The sequence below is a fragment of the Ambystoma mexicanum genome, chromosome 10, assembly GCF_040938575.1.
Source record: "Ambystoma mexicanum isolate Mex_15411 chromosome 10, UKY_AmexF1_1, whole genome shotgun sequence".
Taxonomy (NCBI): Eukaryota; Metazoa; Chordata; class Amphibia; order Caudata; family Ambystomatidae; genus Ambystoma; species Ambystoma mexicanum.
Genome location: NC_090932.1, coordinates 1508363520 through 1508377159, shown reverse-complemented (window position 1 = coordinate 1508377159; position 13640 = coordinate 1508363520). Strand labels below are relative to the sequence as shown.

The 13640-nt window shown below is 41.2% G+C and overlaps 1 protein-coding gene across 4 annotated transcripts in view; it reads left to right on the top strand.

Annotated features, from left to right (window-relative positions):
• SBNO1 (strawberry notch homolog 1) overlaps positions 1 to 13640 on the top strand; it is a 2127865-nt gene that overhangs the window by 364893 nt on the left and 1749332 nt on the right. The window lies entirely within an intron of this gene.

Here is a 13640-nt window from a genome sequence, read left to right as displayed (position 1 = left end):
TGATCCATTGCTTTTCTGATTTTGACTGGTTTATGGTAATTCCCAGATACTTGAATGTATATACTTAGTCTAGCTGATTCCCATTTAGAAGCAGTGTTCGTTTTTTCTTCTTCTTGTGGTGAATTTTGGTGAGAAGCATGACTTTCGTTTTCTTTGTGTTGATTGTGAGTTCATTCTGATCCATGTATTGGCCTAGTTGTAATCGACTATTTTGCAGTCCAGAAGTTGTTTTATCTAATAGAATGATATCATCTGCATACATCATGATTTTCACTGGCGTCGAGTTGATCTTTGGTGGATTCCGGGCATCTAGTCGGAAGTGGGTCTCAATATCTGCTGTAAAAAGGTTGTACAGCATGGCTGCAAGGGGACAGCCTTGTTTTAGACCATTTGAGGTGGGGATGTTCACTGGCGTTTGCCCTTTTGTTAATCTGATTGTTACTGAGATGTTTGAGTAAAGTTGTTTGATTGGTCCGATGTCGTTTGGGCATTTCCATGTTTCTAATTTCTCCCATAGTTTTTGTCTAGAGATTCCATCAAAGGCCATAAGTAAGTGTATGAAAGCTGTATATATGGTTGTATTTTTCTCAATTGCTTCATGCTTAATCGGTTTCAGCAAGAGTAAGTTGACGTTTGTGCCAGCGTTTGGGGTGAAGCCAGTTTGTCTGATTGCAAATCGTTCGGTCGTGGTTGCCCATTTCTTGAGTTTTTTTAGGAGAATAGATGCAAACAACTTCCACAAAGGGTCTAGTAGGGCGATTGGCCGAAAGTTTGCTGGATCGTCTCTCGGTCCTTGTTTATAGTTGGGTACTATTGTTGCAGTTTTCCAGGACAAGGGCATCCAGGTTGTTTAATAACAAAAAGATGTTGCTCATTAGGTTGGCCCATGATTGCAGATCTTTCCTGATTGTTGCATTTGAGGTTCCGTCGGGGCCAGGAGCATAGGATATGCTTAATTTTTTAATCATTACCATGATGTCTCGATTGTCACATAGTACCGTCCATTTTGTATTCTTGTTCAGTATCTTGCTTTCTTTATCTGGGTGTCGTGCTTTGTATATGTCGGAATAATGTTGGATCCATCTTTGTTCTGTCACGTTTCCAATGAGTTTGTGTTGGTTAGCTGAGATATTAAGTATGTTCTATAGTTCCCTGAGATTGAGTCTTGTATGTTTCTAGGATGGTCTCTGCGTCGTTTTGTAGGAGGATCATACGATGTGACCTGGTCCAATTGTTATTGCTTTGTTTTGCCTCTTCGATTTTTGTGGATGTATCTTCTTTTTTCGTTTTTGCTAGCCATCGCAGGGTTTTTCTCAGTGTTTTTCTTCTCGACTATTTCTTTATTATGTGTGTGAAGGTGGGGTCTCCCTTGTTGTGATGTCATTTGCTAGAAGTAGGGAGTTAGTAGCCATTGATAGTTTCGTTTCTGTGCGTCAGGTATTGTTTTTTTGCTGAAACTGTTTAGGAAGCATGGCAGTTGCTTGTTGGGTTATATGCAGTTTTCTGCCTGTTGTACAGTATTCCAGGGGGGTAGTTATGGGAGGCTGTGGTTGTTGTATCATGTCTCGTCCGTGTGTAACGATCGGATTGTGGTCGCTTTTTGTTTTTTCGATGCTAACTTTTTCTACGGAATCAGCTATTTCTTTGGAGAGATGGATATAGTCGATGACGGCTGACGAATGGCTGACAAATTTTTGCAGGACAGTTGGTAGTCTCTTGTTTGACTTGTCTATGTGGTGTTCAATGTTTGAGAGGTTGCGGATGTTAGTTTCTTTCATCCATCTTTTAGTGCATGTTGTCAGATCCTTGTGTGGGATTTTGTCCATCTGGCTGCCATAAGTGAATGTTTAGATCTCCACTTATCATGAATTCGGTCGATTTATGCATGCTGATGTGCTTATCTATTGTCAAGAAGACGCCATCAAGGAAGGTGTCATTGTTTATTGCTGTAGGATTCCAGTAAAGGTTCATGATTGAGCTTGTTCTTTCTTGGTGGTGTTCTGAAATAGGGGTGTTCAAATTTATTTTTATGACAGTGTTTTGTATGCAGCAGTTGATGTTTTCAGAGAAGATTATGCTCCATGTCGGATCAATCTTAATTAAGCTTAGTAAGCCTGACGTTGGTCTTCCTTTAGATCTTTCGGGTGCCTGGTTGAGGAAGGTTAGAAAGCCATTGCAGCATGGGGTGTGAATGAGCCAGGTTTCTTGTAGACAGATGATCTGGTGCGATTCAAGTTCACGTGATGAATGGTTGAAGAGATGGACATTACCCCTGGTGTTCCAAGAACACAAGGTCCAAGTGTGTTTAGTCTTGGTTGATGGTTATGAGATGTTACTTAGGTTACTGTCGATTTGAGTTGAAGCTATCTTCAGTTTCGTATTCGCGCCTGATCGGGCATTCATTGTTATTTGTGCTGTTTATACTGCATTCTCTTTCAAAATTGTGCCTAATTGGATGGGTATTGTGTCTGGCTGATTTATTTGAATGATCACTGTTTGTATCAGTTGTTTGCGACTTTGTTTGGTTTATGGAACGCAATTCTTTTTGGATCGATGCAACGGGCTTGCTTATCTTTTTTGATTCGTCGGTTTCTTCTCTCTTGGATTTCACTCGCATGGTACATATGAAGCCAAGTTTGTTCAATGACTCTTCCATTGTTAGTATATCGTCCATGGTTGTTTTTTCGCGTAGTTTCAGTGATGTTTTGTCATTACACTCTTCGTCTTCGAAAGTAACTAGCTCAATGTCACCAGTTATTGTGTATTTAATTTAATGACCATAATGGTAAATATGGGTTGTGATACTTCTGTTGGTTTGGGTCGGGGATTGAGTGAATCTGAGATCTTTCTTATGGCATCTTTCTAGCAGTAGTTGTCGTGCAGGAGATCTAGATCTGGTTGTGTTCATTGTTTTGTTGGGAAGAGATTGTTGAGATTTCGTTGTATGTTTCGTGGTCTTTCGTGTCTTCGCTAAAGTATGTCAGAGATCCATCTGTGATTTCTTCAAATGATAGAGCGGAGTTATCTGATTGACTAGGTATATATTCATCAATTATTAGGAGGCTTGAGTTGTTTATTTGATTTTTTTTGTTTCCGTGGCTTCTCGTATTGACTGATCCTTGTGCGTTGTTAGGTTGAGTAGGTCGCCTTGTATCGGATCTTCATTGTTTATTGTGGGAGCCACTGTTGTCTTTCTCGCTTGTCTAGGTGTCAGTCGGCATGGTTTGATTTGACGTGCCAGCATTCTGTCGATCTTTATTTCTGTTTTCTACGATGGGTTTCAGGAGTGACAGATTTCGTGGAAAGGCCCTTGATCCAGTTTGTTTCGATGAATGTTTGGTTGTCTTTTTGACACATTCTTTGGCAGTTTTCCCTCCGTGTGCAAAGATCTGGAAATTGTCTTTCGAGGTTGTTTTTGTCGGAACTGGTATTGTGCTTGTGTTAACTGCCTGAACAATTGAAAACTTTACAATTTGGTTTGATGGTGAAGCCACCTTTTCTGCTGTTGCTGTGGGTCTCTGACAGTCCAGATTATTCTCGAGACAGGCAAACCGGGGTTGGTTGTGCCAATTGTTGGATCGCCAGAGTCTGTGTTGGTGGTGTTTTTTGTTGTTGAGTTTTAAGCCATGCTATAAGTTCCTTGGTAAATTGTGTTTTCTCCTCTCTATCTCCTCTTGCAATCTTAGAGTCTTTGTTGCCAGGCGCGGGATTGTTTGGCTTCGAAGTCTAGGCGTTTTTCTATAGTTGTCATGAAGTTTTCTGTATATACTTGCTTTGAATGTATCATTGCTAGTAATGTTGCTTGGTCTCTTATATTGTATTTAGTTGTTTTGTGTAGTTTGAGGAATGGTATCATTGATTGGGAGAGTACTGCTAGTAGCATGTTTTGGAGTTCTAGCATAGTGGTTGGTAGCCTTTGGTTGTAATTGTCTTCCTGTATGCCGCTATTCTGTTTTGGGGCATCTGTTGTAGGAATTGGGTGCTTACTGTCATTTTCCTGCGCTGGAGTCTGGAAGGATTCTTCAGGTTCATAAGTAATTTGTGGTGTAATCTGTTCCTTTTTCATCATTGGATGTGCTAGGTCTTTTTTTGTGTGTGCTGTTTACTGCTATTCTGTACGTTGATGTTTTTGATCATAGGTGTGGAGGTACAGTTCAGTGTTACTGATTGTATCGAATCTCCAAATATTTCTTTCCTTCTTTATGCACTGTTCATGATGGATTCTATTTCAGTAATGTCTAATGATAGACGCGCGACCTTGTTTGTTGTGGTATTTGGTTGATGTGTGTTAGGCAGAATCCTGCGCAGTGCCCTTGGGGACCACTACACACAATTAAGACTACAAGTGGTAATACAAGTTCACCTTTGGTTCAAGCCTGTACCACACTGTTAAAGTGGTAGCCTTAGCGGAGCAGCCCGACTTATCTCAAGAGTAAATGAGCAGTAGTAGAGATTACACAAAGGACCACCATTTCTGTGACTCGAGCAAACACTGACCCAATGTTTCAGGTATAAAATATAAGTACATTTATATTAAACCATCTGTTCACAAAACACTTCACTTCTATAAATTCAAACTCACACGTAAAATGCACCACACACAACCAATTCCACTTGTTCCAGCAAATTCAAGGTAAGTACATTAGGATTTGACAGGCCGGTGTTGCGATACTAACGCGTACCCGCGGATAGAAATGCTCACGAAGTTAAAACACACTTTGTCTTTAAGATTTCAAACAAGGGACAAGTGGATGAAATCACAGGCAGTACTCTTTTCTCGAGGCAAGGAAATCAGAGGACATGGTCAAAGATGCAGATTAAAGTCAATAGGCCTGCGCCAGTGTCAATGGAGCAGATGCTCAGTTGCTGAGGATCACACGTTGAACAGTTTGAGATGCCAAAGTACTTAAATATTGTCAGATGGAAGGAAAAGTTATAAGAGGGAAAGAAGAAAGAACAAATCTTCGTGGAGGAAAAGGGTTCACCCTGATTCCGGACGGTCGGACGGACGGAGAGAATGACCGAATGTGCACAGTAGCTTATTCCGTTGGAGAAAAGCTGGTGCTACAGCAGTTGTTGCAGACTCACAGTTCCTGCGGTTTCAGTCGTGGGGACAAGAAGGACGACGTCTGGAGCTATCTGCACTACCCAGGGATGAGGCCAGCAGCAGCGAAAAAGACAACGATGAATAAAAGGTGCGCTCCTTTAAATCGGGAGAAGGCTATTTTGATGGCTATCCGGACCACTACGGCACAGCAGTGATTTCGACCCAGGAGAGGATTCTCTGTCTGAAGAAAAGACAAGCTGGTTGATCCCACCAGGCTCAGGGGAAGAAGACACTGGACTGGATCTTCTATTATCGTTGAAGGGTAGATAGCTCAGGACTGCAGCAGGGCTTCACCGGGACTTGGGGTTGCAGCAGCCGTCTTCTTCTCCGCATCTCTTCGGTTCTTTGCAGTTCCAGTGGCGACTCTAACTAACTTCTAGCTCAAGAGTCCTGCCTTTCATGCCAAAATCCCCCATTCACACAGCCTAACTGTCAATCACTCAGCAGGGGGGTGTCCGGCCCGGACAACCCCCGCAGCCAATCAACACAAAGTGCGACTTGGGTCTCCAAAGAGACCCTGTGCAGGGGGTGACTACACCCCTCGCTCACATTCAGGCCACCTAGACACCCAGACGCCAAAGGAGGGCTTCTGGTCAGAAGCCCGTCAAAGGTCGGCGAACAAAGGATGCAAACCTGGTTTGCTGCGCAAAGAAAGACCCAAGAAGGATTTTAACAAAGAAATGGCGATTAAACCCAACCGGAGCCGAAATGAAAAGTATTTGGGCTAGCGGGTTTAAAGTTCGAGGCTACTAAAATAGCCTAAAACAATACCACATTATGTGATATAATCGCGGTAGGAAAATTAGGGTAGATACCACTGTCACCAGCCAAGTCTTAATGTTAAGGGAGCGAAACAATGCTCCAAGAGGCACAGATAAAAAGGGCTAATAATTAACCCTTTCCAATACTCCATGTAAGATGGGGTGTACTGGATCTGTGGTTAAATGACTATGTAAAGTGAATGGCAACTTTACCTTTTCTGGAGGACGGTGGTCAGAATCTAAGGAATCACACAAAACAGCTTCCTTCCCTTTCTGCTGAAAGTGAGTTATCCTAGATGTATGCAACCCTAGTCATGTTCACCCCTTGACCAAAAAAGGGCGAATAACCATGTAATTGTAAAAAATACACATTTTAATATTTATCAAAAACACTTAACACATTACAATATATTTTTCTAAAACAACACAACAATATGTTTAAAACACACGCTAAAAATTCATATCAGTTTGTGTACATATTCTACAAATGGCAAACACGCAAACATTTCAAAATCGTTTTTAGTGCCTAACTGGAGGGAATGTCTCTATTTAACCCTCTACTGTTATTAATGATACCCTTCTTAATTCATACGGGAAAAAGAAACTGTGCCAACACTTGAAGAATGTGTTTCTAGAACCAACATGAATCTCAAAGATAAACACAGGATTAAATCCCCATTGTATATCCTGTCGGTGCTGTCATCAGGGCACTTAATTTTTGTTATATACTGGTTCTCACGTATATCTTCACGTGCCAATTGCCATAGTTTCAATATTTCTAAAAAAGAAACAAACATTTAATCTTAAAAACATGGTTTTCAATTTTTTACACAACCAGTCGTGCAAAACATCTTTTTCAACTTCATCTCTGTTTCTAATGTAAGCAGAAGGATTTAGTCATTCGTGGTCTTATTACTGTCCACTACTACACAATTTTTCAACATTTTACTTAACCTAATTTAGTACAATGTCCTGATTTCATACAATTTTACTACTTTTTACATGTCCTACAAGGGAGAGAAAAACATCCCCGTCGTTCAGAACAACATATGCCCTTGTCTGAATGTTTACCTCTTGCTGGTTCCCCAAAAATCGACCAACGTAGCACTAGTACCCATTCCGTATTAGCTATACGGTTCCACCCTTCGCTCTTCAATTCCTCCAAGGGGCGGGGGAAGGGGGGTTGCGCGGAGTACCTCCCCGCTGTCCACGATATTCTATGCAGAAAGAAGTAAAAGCCCGTATTACTAGGGACTATCTAGAAGAACACTACACTTCTACGTTTTATTTCACATCGGGCTTACCAATTGAAAAATCTCCCCAGAGTCTCGCTTTTCAAAGGGACATGTGGAGTCCAAGACCTCACTGGATATTGTTGCCCATATTGTCACGCAATCTAGTCAAAACAAAAAACAAGAGGGGAATGAAACTTCTTCTCTGCGGGCAAACCAAGGGTATTTGTTCTAAGCGCATTCATCTTACCTTACGAAAAGACGTGTGCGCTTCCCATCGGTGGTCAGCCCCAGAAAAATGGAGTCGGTGGGAAGTCTAAAAGACAACCCTGTGTCACTGCACTGAAGGTGCTTTGTAACACAAGAGTGGGGCTACTGAAGTGGTGTCCTCCAGAGTCCACAATCGCAAAAAACGGAAAATACACATGGCAAAACACGGGTAAGAGTGGGGGAAAAGCTCATACTCTTACCAAGTGGAAAGAAAAACTCCAGAAATCCAGCAAAGCTGCTGAAGGACTCACCAGGTAAGAGAAATTAGCCATAGAATGAGAATTCTCCCTAACAATGTGGCAGGGGTTCTTTAAGAGGTTTTTGCGCTGTGTGGGATTGGAGCTTAGCTAGTTTTGCTTTTTCCCTCTTTGCCATACCGGCTGTCGACAATCTTAGGGTTTGGTTTGGGCTTGGTGGTTTCAGCGGTTTCACGGGTTCAAGGTTTGTGTTTTGCTGCGGGTTTCTTGATAGTGGATCACTAGTTGTGTTGCATATTATTTGTTTTCCTGATCTTTGCGGATCTCTTTTATTGATGAGGATATTGAGTTTGTAGGAGTTTTTGTTAAGTTATCTTCTGCTGGCATCTTGTTGGTGAGATTAGTTCAATTTGATGTCTCATATTGGGTGTTGGTCTGGCAGTTATCCCGGTCTTTGAGTAGTGTCTGTGTGATCCTTAGGGACAGCTTCATCGATTGGTCCTAAATGCTCTTGGTTTTGTTGGTTTCCAGCTGAGTCCCATTCATTTGGGATATTATCTTCTTTGTGGTGTTCCGGAAGATTTGCCTTTTCCAACTCGGCAGGTGGTTTGCTGGGTTTGTGCTTTGTGGGATCTGTTTGTTTTATTTTGTAGCAATCGGTTTTCTGGGTCAGAAATGTTTGGTTTCATTTTTTGAAATGTTTGTTCCATTGTTTGTTGTGATGAGTCAATGACTGTTCCAAGTGTTCCTCTGTGTCTTGTGTTTGGGCCTGTTACCTGCTTGTTTTTCGTCAAGGTTGATGCAGGCATTTTCAGAGCTGGAGTGTTGCAATCTATGTGGGGAATTTGAAAGGTATGCAGGTTCCAAGGGATATGGTCCAAGCAGACTCCCGTGTCGTGGTTTAGTGCGAGCATTGTATTAAGGGGGGGGGGTACCCCTGCAGTCTCCGTCGCTCAGTTTGGTTCAAGTGATCTGCACTTGGATTCAGTGGTTGTCACAGGGGGCACTGTGCTGAATTTGTTTTCTCGTGTCAGGGATGTTCATACAGCGCTGAGCAGGATCAAAGGGGAGGAATCCCCTGCAGTCTCCTGTGTTCTGTTGGATCTGAATATGGTTGGGATGGATTATGTCTCCCGTGACAGAGATGTCCGTGTAGCACTGGTCAGGATCAAAGGGGAAAGGCCCCTGCAGTCTGCTGTGTTCTGATAAATCAGAGTAGAGCACACACTGGAAAAGAGTACGAAGAGAAGGTTGGCGCAAGTTCTGATTCTTTATTTGAAGCTGTATTAGGTTTTATCACTCGTATCACGGTTGCTCATCAAGTCTGAGCAGGGACAAGGGGAGAGTCCCCCTGTGGTCTGTTTGTTCGCAGTTGCTCCAGCAGTGATGGTTGTAATGCCTCGATTGTAGTACGTTTTATTTAATTATTTCAGAGATGTTTCCAGGGGCATGGAATGGTTGTCTGTGTGGTATGCCGTCCAGTTGTTCCAAGCTTTCCAATTCTTTGTAAAAAGATAGGATACTGGGTTTGGATTTTGCTTTGTAAGAGGCTTTGTATTTATCCTTATCCTAGTGTCAACTGGTGGCAGGTTGTAGTGTATTCTCTCAGCTCTGGGAGCGAAGACTCTCTTTGGGTGCAACGCACACCGTGCAGTTGCCTGGCGGTGGCGGCAGGTTGGGGAGAAGCGGCTCACTTCATTGGCGCGTGTTTGCGTGCACTGAAGCATTGTGGCATGGTGGCTCACGGCGGGCGGGTACCTTTCAGCGGAGTCAGCTGGGGAAGGGCCGCAGGGACTGGAACTCGCTTGTGCTGAAGATCGGAGCTCGCTGGAAGGTAGCCGAAGGTCGCAGCTGGGCGAGGATATGTGTTCTTTGGCTGTGATTTCAGGATAGGGGGTGGGGGGGAAGTGAGGGGACCGCAGTTGTCTACCTGCAGATAGTCTCTTACTTCAGGGTATGAAAGCGGTATTGAGGCAGTCTGGTAGTAATCTCAATGTGCTGATTAGAAGTGACCTAGATCTTGGCGCAGCGCCGCAGAGCCTAAAGACCAAAAGACTCTGCAACAGACTCTGCGGCCACTCTGCGGCTTCTTGGGTGTTTTGAATGCCTTAGATGATGGAAATAGAAAGGATACAAAGTTTCACAAATTATTCTCAAAGGTATAGGAGCAGGGGTGCAGTGTTCTTTCCTCTTCAAGTGCCAAAAGACACTGCAGCAGACTCTGCGGCCTCTCCGCTGCTTCTTGGGTGTTTTGTATGCAGCTATAATTTCAGCAGTCTGGATTGTGCCACCTGGAGGGGTAAAGCAACTCCTGGAGCCGTCCTCCAGTATACCTGCGAACACTCGCAAACACTCCTGAATGTACAAGCAGACAATACAACACAGTACAATCGTAAAACAGACAAAAAAAAGAAAAAAACCCTAACCATATACATTATTAAAAGAGCTCCATAGTGAAAGATACATTTCTGTACGATTTTTGTTTTTCAACAATATTTTCTCATTTTTGGACAATAGTTGCATACCAACCAATCCTCCACTATGTTTCCCCCTACTTTTCAAAACTCTTACAATTAGCTTAATAACAACCATCAAAGCTTTTTCGACCCAAATATCAAATTCTCTTGTAACTAGACATCTTCCTCTGCTTAACAGTAAAATCATATTCACAGCTGACCGAGGGAGAACTATGTTCAAAGTGATATCTATTCTGTCTAAAACTTCCCTCCAAAAATATACCCTTGGACAATCCCAGAATAGATGCAATAGGGTTCCTCTGCCTACTTCACTACCCCAACATATATCATTATCCAGTAATTTAAGCGTATGCACTTTTGCTGGGGTCCAGTATAATCTCTCAATCTTTTGCCTTATAAGCCTCAAATTCATGTCCATTTTTGATTTGGATCCTACTGAGTATATCCTCCCATTCCTTTTCAGATAACTGTCTATTAATGTCATTCAACCATACTTCTTTCAATCTTAACCATGATTCCTTAAATTCAACATCCATGTTCATTTATGTAGACACTCCATGTTCTAGTCCATCAAGCAATTTGCACATTTCTGGCTTTTCCCCTACATCTTTTTCAATCATATTCATAGTCTGACTTATAAGAGTTTTTACATTTGTATAGTGAATCAATTCTCTTCCATTTAACTTATACCTGTTCCTTAATTCCTCAAAACTCAGAATCTTATTTCCTCCCAAAACATCCTTCACTTTAAGAATACCTCTCTTGCTCCAGCACTGCCAATGCAAACATTTATTTTGTATGTGCAGTGCTTGGTTATGCCATATGGAAGCTTCTTGCTTGAATCCAAAATATTGATCATTATCCTTAAACCTTACCACCTAAGCATTTCTAGTCGCCACAATGGACTGGAACTTAGCATTTTTCTTCAGAACCTTTTCCATTGTATATATAATATCCAAAGTATAAGGTCTACAGATCTCCCTCTCTGTTTCCAGCCATATTGGATCTTTACCATTTGCCTCACTAAAATAATGGGAACCCTTCTTTATAAGAAATCCATTATAATACTTAAAAAGATTTGGATACCCAAATGCTCTCTCCTGTACCTTGCGCAACAGAATATATTTCGCAATACGTGGTCTCTTTCCAATCAATTTGCTTCAGAATCTTCCTAGTAATCAATAAAGGAAGTGATTGAATAACATGCAACACTTTAGGCAATAATACCATCTTAATTGCATTTATTTTAACCCATAGTCAGGGTTAATCGATCCCATTTTTTAACAGTGACTAAAAGTTTATCTATGACCTTGTCAACATTCAATTTCACAACCTCTTTCAAATATCTAACACTATGAACCCCCAGATATTTCACCCCATTTGGGGACCATTTGCAATCCCACGATTCCAACACTCTCCTATCACATACCACTGAAAGGGGAAACATTTCTGACTTGGTCCAATTAATCTTATGGCCTGACAATTTCCCCACCTCCTCCATCATTGCCTTCAGAGTCATGCCACATTCGAAAGGATTGAAAGCAAAATAGTCATGTCATCCGCATAAGTTAGAATTTTCAATTCAGTACTTCCTATTTAAATCCCTTTTATTTCATTATTCTGCCTAATATAGGCAGCCAGTGGTTCCAGTGCCAGGTCAAATAATAATGGTGATAGTGGGCAACCCTGCCTGGTGCCTTTCGATAAAGAAAACGCTCCAGATATTATTCAGTTAACTTGCACCTTAGCAAACACATCTAGGTGTATGCAATCAACTGCCTGAATAAATTTAGGCCAAATCCCATTTCCCGCAATGTATATTTTAAAAATGTCCAATTGACCCCATCAAATGGATTCCCCGCATCTAAAAAAGCCAAAAGGGCATCAGATTAATTATCAGTATGTGAGCTAATCACATTCAAAATCGTTTTAATATTGTCATACCTGTATCGCCTTGGAATAAATCCTACCTGAGATCTATCAATCACGTCCCCCCATATAAGTTATATAATCTATTTGACCATATCTTCGTAAATAATTTTAAGTCTACATTCAGCAATGATATCTGCCTATAATTCTCACATTTCCGACTATCTTTATCCTGCTTCGTAATCACCATTATTAAGGCCTCACTCATTGAACCACATATGGACCCTGACAATAGGAAATCATTAAACACCTTGCATGATACTGGTGCTAATTGATCAGCAAATAATTTATAGAATTCAGATATTCACCCATCTGGCCCTGGTGATTTCCCCCCATTAAGGTGTCTTATTGCCTCAACTACGTCGCATACTTCAATATCTGCCTCTACTTAATCATTTCCTTCTGAAGACAATTTTGGGAGTTCAATTTTTATAATTGTGAATAAAATGTCCTAAAGTGTTCGCACATGTCATTATTCTTAAGCAATATTTTCCCCTCTTCCGTTGCTAGTGAAGTAACAAACGATTCTTCCACCATTCCTCTTAATTTATTTGCCAAAATTCTCCCATTCTTTTCCCGTAACTCCCAGAACTTTTGTTTACTATAAAATATTCCCTTCTCCTCCAATGTGTCTAGAAATTCATCATCTCTCCTTCCAATAACTTTAACTCATTTCTATTTGTTTCTCTATTGGCAATAACATAATTTTCTTGCATATCTCTAGTTTCCTCTTCCATTTGTTTTATTTTTCCCAAGCAGTTTCTTCTCGTACTAGTCATTCTACTTATTAGTTCCCCTCTTATTACTGCTTTAAAACAGACCGAAACAATTTTGATATCAGCCGTACCTATAATATCTTCAAAATATTTATTACTAAACGTCCCCAATCCCGTAGGGACTGCAGAATCTTTCAGTATTCCTGCTTGTAATCGCCATCTCCTTGGTTTATCCTTCAAATCTAGTACTGCCATCTGCATGTCAATAAGTGAATCTTTCTCTAATCTCCGAGCCCATCGCATTACTGACCAATCGATTAGTCATAAGTATATAATCAATCCGTAAATATGATTCATTCGCTGATGAATAGTAAGTGTATGATTTGTCTACCTGATGTAATTTCCCGCCATATATCTATCAAGTTATACTTTGCGCAAATCCACGAAATTCACTACTAAGGCCTTCCCTGCTATACCTACAACTGACTTTCTATCCAGCTTACCATCAACAACAGCATTAAAGTCCCCTCCTAGAATTATATTTTCCCATTTGCATCTCCTCTAACAGTTCACCTAACTTACTAAATAATTGTGCATTTGGTGAACACAGGGCATAGATGGATTCTATAGTCCTCCTTTCCCCATTATGTATTATATCCGCAAGTAGAATGCGACCTTCATCATCCGACACTATCTTCTCAATTACTACTGCCAGCCCCTTTCTGAATAAAATACTCGCACCTCTCGATTTCGAGTCATAACCATTAGATCATGCACGCATATATCTGGAATTAATTAAGAAGCTTTCAGATTGCTCAACTGAGTTTCCTGAAGAAACAGTATATCCCTTCTACTTCTCCAAATTCTTGCTAAAACCTTCTGCCTTTTAAACGTACAATTCACCCCTTTCACATTCCACGAAATAAAATTCAGCAACATTTTGTCCTACTG